At 35.8% G+C, this 8,485-nt stretch overlaps 1 protein-coding gene across 1 annotated transcript in view; it reads right to left on the reverse strand.

Moving 5' to 3' along the window:
* The window catches only part of LOC149791293 (major facilitator superfamily domain-containing protein 6-like), a 112,719-nt gene that overhangs the window by 23,697 nt on the left and 80,537 nt on the right, over positions 1-8,485 (reverse strand). The gene's annotated exons all lie outside the window — the stretch shown is intronic.

Consider the following 8,485-nt stretch of genomic DNA (forward strand, 5'->3'; position numbering starts at 1 on the left):
GTCCATCCATCCATCCACCCACCAACCAACTAATACATCTATCAATCCACCCACCCATCCATCCATCCATCTATAATAAAATCTATCTATCTATCCATCTATCTATCTATGTATCTATCTATCTATGTATCTATCTATCTATGTATCTATCTATCTATCTATCTATCTATCTATCTATCTATGTATATATCTATGTATATATCTATCTATGTATCTATCTATCGATCTATGTATCTATGTATTCTCCATGAATGAGTTATAACATGAATTTTATATTAATATGAAGAAATAATAAATTCGAAATAGTCAAAAATTAAATCCCAACCCTTCACAACAAATTATTCATTTTATACCACTCCCGAAATATTTATATTTTATCTAACAATGATTGCAGATTCCCGATTACATTCAATCAATTTTTCCTTCGTCACTAAACTAAAATGAATGTGTCATAAATTCTGAGGACAATTGCACAATGTACTGGACATTATATCACATTACATGCCTACTGACATTGTGTCGCATTACCTGCCTCCTAGACAAGTTTCGTCTGAAAGATCCTTACATCAAATGCCAAAGAGTTAAGGTATCAAAACAGCACGATAAAATTCCATTTCCAGCAATAAAATTCGCTAAAGTATTGAGGATGTTTTTTGTGAACTTTAGTACAATCCCACCAATCTAAAATAAGAATAAGGAGAGAGAGAGAGAGAGAGAGAGAGAGAGGGGAAGGAAGAGAGAGAGAGAGTCTATCAAAATCCTATTCAGAGGCACAGTCTATCAAGACCTTAGTCAGAGACACAGTTTATCAAGACCCTATTCAAAGACACAGTCTATCAAGACCTTACTCAGAGACACAGTCTATCATGACCTATTCAGAGACACAGTCTATTAAGACCAAAATCGTACCAACACATGTTAACAATACACTTTCCTGCATATATTTTATTGTGCATTCACTTCCAAAACTGGCCCATTGGTGTGGCTTATCGCTCACCATAGTAAATCAAACCTAAGGTTTAAATACATTTTGCAAAAGTATCAATTCAGGACCTATGTCTTAAAGATATTTTTGAACATAGGAAATGTCTAAAGCTGAATATGTTTGCCATATTGATCTGATATTATCAGTCGTTTCCTCCATACAACTTTCAACGCAACAAATACAATGAAAGAAAACAAAAGACAAAATATCTACACTATTGAAATCAGGTGTGTCCAAACCGCTGTCCGCGGTACTCATGCGGCCTCACGGCCATGTAGACAGTTCTTTTGAAAATATGCATACTAATTAATATGCATATATAGTGATACGAAACTGTTCTTGCTCATACGGCCTGCGACTTTAAGCATTTATCCGTTTTGGTCCACAGCCAGCCAAAAAAGATTGGACGTCCTGATTGAAGTCATCATTTTTAATTCTTTAATGGAGACTGTCCTTTTAACGTTGTGAATATGTCACTTTCATATACACTTAAGAAATATTGAATGTAGTTCACGGTTAAACTCGGGGAAGGGGTGGAAATGGGTGATATGTTAATGCAAGAAGGGGTGATTTAATTTAGACAATGTCACACTGTGAAGCACCGTTATCTACCAAACCGGTGCAGGAGTAAATTTCTGTTTGACCTGTTTGTAGAACATTTAACCTTCAGTACTTTTTTTAAAAAAAATCCAGTTTCCTTGTACAAATTATACTCTTTGCATTATTAGGGTTACTGGCCCTCATTCAATCCAACAAAACTACTTTTGTCATTTCATTAAGGTCTGATAAAATGTTCTGTTTCTTTGAAATGTATACCTTTTAGAATATATTGATGCCCTTAACTGATAGAACGGTGCGCGAAACAACTGCAGCCAATAATCAACTATCCCGGATTTCTCCGTCGTTGCAATCATGATTATGATTGTAATCAGGGTTAAAATCGCTACTAAAGCAATTCTGCTGCTATATTTTATCAAACGTTTTAATTTCTTCTTTTTTTCTCAAATACCTGTACGGTTTGTGCCAGTTTAACAGACGTACGACACTAGATATCGAGTTTAAGATGTATATTCACTAAGTATCGAATAGAAACAGGTGATAAAACTTTACTGGCAATTGGCATGAATCGTGAAGAAAATTACTGGCAGGCTTTCTCACATGACCACATCTGCTGAACCTGAGACTTGAACACACGCGGACAGAGGTGGGATCGAACGCATTAGATTACTGTGCCACCTGGGGCCCCACACAGATGCATGATTGAGGATGTATACTCTTGACGTATTTTAAAGTCTGGTCATTTTTTTGAGAGATAAACACAGACAAAGAGAGAGAGAGAGAGAGAGAGAGAGAGAGAGAGAGAGAGGAGGGAGGGAGAGAGGGGGAAAGAGAGAGCAGTGACAGTGACAGAGATAGATGGGGCAGAGGAAGAAACAATGAGACCAGCCTTAATGTGAAATGCATGCTTGAGTAACATACATTAAAGCAGATATATATCGTAACTGGGTAACATAAAGTAGTTCCAGAAGTTATATCGCAACTATATCTGTTTTCCCCTACCGTTATATCTCAGTGTATTATTATAATACACACACACACACACACACACACACACACACACACATATATATATATATATATATATATATATATATATATATATATATATATATATATATATATATATATATATATATATATATATATATATATATATATATAGACAAAGAGAGAGAAAGAGAGAGAGAGATTGGGGATGTGGTAAGGATGCGTCTTGACGCCTGGCCTACAATACATTTTCTTTTTGTACACTGTCCCAGCGAAACATATCCTTGTTTTTAACGACTTATTTACATCTATTGGAAAAGAAATTGTAATCCCACGTTGCGCAAGACTTAATAAAACGTACCCCATATATTCGCAAACGAGACATGAAACATAGAAGTTTGTTCTTGAACAGAAGTTTACCTTTCCTCCAAAATCAGTAGGCATTGGTATCATGCTTCATTATAAAGGTGTACGTATTTTGACAACCACGCTACTGATATGCTTCGATCTAAAGGTGTACGTATTTGACAACCACACTACATCATGTTTCATTTTAAGGGTGTACTTATATAAAACCATACTAATGTGATGCTTCGATCTAAAGGTGTGCGTATTTGACAACCAGACTACATCATGTTTCATTTTAAAGGTGTACTTATACGACAACCACACTACTCTCATGTTTCGTTCTAAAGGTGTACGTATACGAAAACAAGACTTCATCATGTTTCATTTTAATTGTGTACTTATACGACGACTACACTATTGTCATGCTTCATTCTAAAGGTGTACTTATTTGAAAACTACACTATTGCCACGCTTCATTCTAAAGGTGTACGTATTTGCCAACCACACTATCGTCATGCTTCGCTCTAAAGGTGTACGTATACGACAACCAGACTACATCATCTTTCATTTTAAAGGTGTACGTATTTGACAACCACACTATTGTCATGCTTCATTCTAAAGGTGTACTTATACGACAAGCACACTATTGTCATGCTTCATTCTCAAGGTGTACGTATACGACAAGCACACTATTGTCATGCTTCATTCTAAAGGTGTACTTATATGACAACCACACTACTGTCATGCTACATTCTAAAGGTGTACGTATTTGACAACCACACTATTGTCATGCTTCATTCTAAAGGTGTGCTTATACGACAAGCACACTATTGTCATGCTTCATTCTCAAGGTGTACTTATACGACAAGCACACTATTGTCATGCTTCATTCTCAAGGTGTACTTATACGAAAAGCACACTATTGTCATGCTTCATTCTAAAGGTGTACATATTTGACAACCACACACTTGTCCTGCTTCATTTTAAAGGTGTACTTATCGACAACCACACACTTGTCATGCTTCATTTTAAAGATGTACGTATTTGACAACCACACTACTGTCATGCTTCATTCTAAAGGTGTACGTATTTTACAACCACACTACTGTCATGCTTCATTCTAAAGGTGTACATATTTGACAACCACACTATTGTCATGCTTCATTCTAAAGGTGTACTTATATGACAACCACACTACTGTCATGCTTCATTCTAAAGGTGTACGTATTTTACAACCACACTACTGTCATGCTTCATTTTAAAGATGTACGTATTTGACAACCACGCTATTGTCATGCTTCATTCTAAAGGTGTACATATTTCACAACCACACTACTGTCATGCTTCATTCTAAAGGTGTACATATTTGACAACCACACTATTGTCATGCTTCATTCTAAAGGTGTACTTATACGACAACCACACTACTGTCATGCTTCATACTAAAGGTGTACGTATTTGACAACCACACTACTGTCATGCTTCATACTAAAGGTGTACGTATTTGACAACCACACTACTGTCATGCTTCATTTTAAAGGTGTACTTATACGATAACCACACACTTGTCATGCTTCATTTTAAAGGTGTACGTATTTGACAACCACACTACTGTCATGCTTCATTTTAAAGGTGTACGTATTTTACAACCACACTACTGTCATGCTTCATTCTAAAGGTGTACTTATATGACAACCAGACTATCATCAGAATTTTAAGAAAAGGTAAATTTGAAAACGTGTCATTTATCATTACGAAAAGTTATTATTATATGGAAAGAAACTAATTGCTATGTATTTTTGTACCAGTAACTACGGGTTTATACGAAATGGCTATCGTCTGCAAAATAGTATAACTTTAATGACATATGTTATTTTGGCTTTGAAATCAATAATTAATTATACGTCCCATGGTGGGAATGTTAAACTTATGGAGTCAATTCAATGCAATATCAGTTTATATCAAATGGAATGAAAACGGACAAATAGTTCAACGGGACAAGTCTACCTTTATTTGAGAATGATTTTGTATAAAAGAATCATTGTTAAATTTATCATTTATTTAGAGTTACGTAAGTAACTTTCAAAATTTCAGATCATGGGTTACTAATAGAAAAAATTAATTGGTGAAAATATTTATGACAAATTATATAAAAGAAATTGGGAGATTCATTGAATTATCTTAATAACTGTATTTTCTTAAATGAACATCGTATCGAATATACTCGCTTATAAGTCCACTCCACAAATGTGCCGGTAGCTCAGGGTCTATATTCTTTGTTCTATTTGTTACTTGTAACATTCTGTATGGACCTAGATTTGCAGGCTCCAAAGGCACCGGCAGATCTGGGTATGTGCTGCTCGTTTTTAATAAGCGAGCATATACGCTAATTTACATCTGTGAAAATATTTTGCTGTTAACTGAAGTACTTTCAAAATAAAACAGTAATTTAAAGAAGAAAATGACTACCATAAGAAAAGTATGTCTGGCGTAATTTATAAGTCCTATGACGTCATTTTGTGACCAAGAGAAAATGCATGGTCTGATATGTTCTGTTCTTTTCCATTAAATGGGTGTCTGAGCCGGAAATTTACACGACATTTTCCATTCTTCGAAATGATCGTTCAATAGTTGTATCGTTTAGGGCAACAAGTCAGTTAATCTTTTATATATATTTCCCGATAATTATTCTGTCCAAATAAGGTCTACGACAAAATTAGCAGGAAGTTTTGGCAAACATCTAGGACCCAAGCCTGCTAATATCAATTGCTATCACTGCAAAACTATTGAAGACCTGCCACATATATTGAATAGCTGCTCAAAATATTAGGTACATGTAGCTAGAATGGAATTTCAAAAAGACCCAGATTTCGTTAAAAATAACAACCCCAACACAAATCTCGCCTACTAAAACATACTTCATTTCATAGACACATCCAAATCTAAAAGAAAAAACATAAAACACCCTAAAAACAAAAAATAAACAACTCGACCTCACTTAAAAATTAATTTCCACTAGCAGATGGGCACACCTGACATGTCGTGGGGGACCTGAGTACTCAGCAAGGGTGTCCCTGACGCTCAGAAATAACAACCTGTAAAACATACATAACCCACCCAAATACTCTCTAACACCAGATTAATAGGGGTCCCCGAGTGGCCGAGTGGTCTAAAGCGCTCTCCGTTACGGATCACTGCCATCTCACCTCTGTCTCCGTGGGTTCGAGTCTCGGATTCGGCTAATTTGGGTATGTGAGAAAGCTTGCCAGTAGCTTCTCGTGGGTCGGTGGTTCTTTCTGGGGTTTTCCCGGGTTCTTCCTCCACCATGTATAGCCTATCGTGTGCTGAAAAATGGGGTTAAACCCTACAACAACAACAGCAACCAGATTAATATACATAGACAGACGGAAGCTTTCGATACGTCCTGAATACTCAGCAAAGGTTCCCGTCTTCTTAAATCCCAAATATATCCTTAAAAATCAAAAAAATAATAATTGTATTTTTAAAAAATTAATTAAAAAAAACAACAAAAACCTCTTCTTTTCTGCTCTCTACCTAGCTCTAACATGCAAGACAGCCAAGGTAATACTGCGTCCTACTTTTGTGATACAGACCATACTAACACTAAAGCAGCACAGTTTTCCATCCAAACCAACCTAGCTCATCTTTAGAACAATTTCGAACACAATAACCAAAACTCAAAATTCATGCAAGTACATCCATTTAAATCTGTATCCTGGAATGAGCCGACTCCTGCCTGCAGATGGTTGCCTGCCTTCCTCGTCACTTCCTCCCTTGCCTTAGTCGGACACAAATAAGCGTGCAACGCGCGCGTGAAACACCTAACATAAATAAAAACAAAAATAAATGATTAGCGAGTGGCACTATGGTGTCAGAATCCTCACATAATTCTATCAAGACGCCTTCAAGAACTACCCAGTCCAGCAGCTAGTAGAAGCCGCTTACTACATTTCTACGCTACACAGCTACCATTTACCCGAAATTGCCTGAGAGAAAAAAGAACTGCGGAGAAATGTAAAGAAGCAGAAGAAAAACGGGGAACCTTTGCTAAAATGCCCTTCTCAGGGCTACCAATATTGCTTCTTATCCAGGGAACCATTTGGCTTGGTATCCCGTTTCGATAAAACTATTATGTACACTAACTTGATCCTTCAATCAACCACTTCAAAATTCAAACCTTTTATGACCTAACAGTGACCAAACTTTTTTATATGTCGCTCAGACATTTGTATGGCATTTACAACGTACACTATGTACTAGAATATTTCCGATTGTTAGGATGTAGGAAAATTTTACAACTTGTTTTGATTTGAAGAGTGAATACAACGCTGCACCTCTACTGTTGGCTTACATTTAAAACAAAATTAAAAAAGGCACATGTGCTACGTTAATAAATCATAGCGATTATTTTAAAGAAACTTAATCGCGCTTGCTAGTAATTTTAGTAACTAACATGTACAAATGCTAAAGATCTTGTTTTGTCCTCTCCACAATCACAATTGTATGAACAATTTAACTATACGTCATTAAAATATACTGGATGCTAGAAAGTATCATAAAAGAAGATACCTGGTATTTGTGATAAAACAGCTTCTTTTTTATGGTAATTATAACATTTTAGTTGTCAAAGTTGTTTAAGGACATACACGAAGCAGAAGACAACAGCAGAGTTAAAACATATGTGATTACCGTTTATACTCCTGTTTTCGTGGTTTCCTTTTTTTTTTGCCACGTCTTTATTTTGTTGGCTGCATATAGTCCCTTTTATTCAGCAATTCACACGGAAAGAAGACACTCGTTTAAAAAAAAGTCTTATATGACGAACGAATCAAACAGCATTTCAAGGACTACAGCTTATTTAATGGCAGATCAGCACATAACAGGCCACATAGTCGCATTAGTATAGTAAAATCCGGTAAAAGAGAATGAAAGTGTTTAGAAAAAAAAATCATAGAAGTAAAAATGCATCAGTAAATATTACAATATACAGAACAACAAAAATAAGGCCATATATAACGCATATACACTGATAACTCTTAGGACAAACTTGTGCTGTCTGAAGCTGACGAAAATGACGATTATGTGTGCATGGGGATAGTACTTGAAATAAAACAAAGTACACTAGCTTTGCCTGTCTTTATTATCTGCACTGCTTGCAGTTTTCCTTCTCTAATAACAGAATAGGTCACGTGTAGAAAGAAGCCGCCATTCAAAATACACGTAAACTTGAGTTCCAAAAGACGTCACACAAAACGTGCATTCATCGCATCTACTAAAAGGCTTCGGTTTACTTTCTTGAAATATATGATTAAATTAACCGTCAATTCGTAGTGACGGCAAAATCAGTTTCTTCTAATACGCGAATGATTAGCAAAAATTGTCATGGTGCTTTGGGAACACCGTTTATTCCACTAATAGCATGGAAAAGTGTGTTACTGAATTATCCACCCCATTCCGATAATCATCATGTTTAGTCTCAATCGCTGCGACTACGAATTATTTGATTTTAGATTTTTCAGTCCAAACGTCCAGACGTTTCATCCCTCTGAAATCATCATGTATTAATAAATAAATGAACATCTT

Source organism: Sinohyriopsis cumingii, chromosome 9, assembly GCF_028554795.1.
Source record: "Sinohyriopsis cumingii isolate HCF-2022 chromosome 9, ASM2855479v2, whole genome shotgun sequence".
NCBI classification, from domain to species: domain Eukaryota; kingdom Metazoa; phylum Mollusca; class Bivalvia; order Unionida; family Unionidae; genus Sinohyriopsis; species Sinohyriopsis cumingii.